Genomic DNA, 711 nt, shown 5'->3' with positions numbered 1-711 from the left:
AAAAAAAAAAAAAAAAAAAAAGTGGAGTTTCCGCCTAAGTTGCTTGAAGTTGCTCTGCCCGGGATATTTGTCTTTCTGGCTTTACCATTAGTAGTAGATCTATTTCATTAGTCATCTGTTCACATTAGAAGGGTTACCACCTTGTTCCTCAAATTCTTCAGGCTTTGGGCACCCACAGCTCTTTTGGTGGCTTCCTAGCATCAATGCACATATCTCTTTCCTCCTTTCCTTCCTCCCTCCTTCCCTGCCCCCTCCCCCCTTCCCTCCCTCCTCCCTTTCTTTCTCTTTGATGGCTAGTCTTCGCCTTGTTTGTCCAGCAGCTTCCCAGCCCCTCGCTGGAATGCCTCCTTTTTGTTTCTGAATCCCCAGTAGGGTGCCAGGCACCGAGGATGAGGTCGTGGTAATACTCCTGTCGGTGCCCCACTGATAGCAGGCGGGAAGGGGCTAGTGGAAGGTGGGGCTCAGTGTCTACGTGACCCACAACCTCCGGTTCAGCCGTCGCAAGGGTCCCCGCTGGCGCAGCCACACCCACGCTCAGAAACGGTTTCTAGCGTCCTAGCCTCGGAAATGCTCTGGACTGCAAATGTCATCCACGATGAGGGGTTTTCCCGCGGAAAGTCTGATGGATCCGGTCCAGCCCATCTCTCCATCCCAGAGCAGGAAAGAAGACAGAGGAAGTTCCCGGGTGGTCCACACCTTTGCCCGCAGCAT

The sequence above is a fragment of the Mastomys coucha genome, unplaced genomic scaffold (assembly GCF_008632895.1).
Source record: "Mastomys coucha isolate ucsf_1 unplaced genomic scaffold, UCSF_Mcou_1 pScaffold2, whole genome shotgun sequence".
Lineage (NCBI taxonomy): Eukaryota > Metazoa > Chordata > Mammalia > Rodentia > Muridae > Mastomys > Mastomys coucha.
This window is presented reverse-complemented; position numbering follows the sequence as displayed.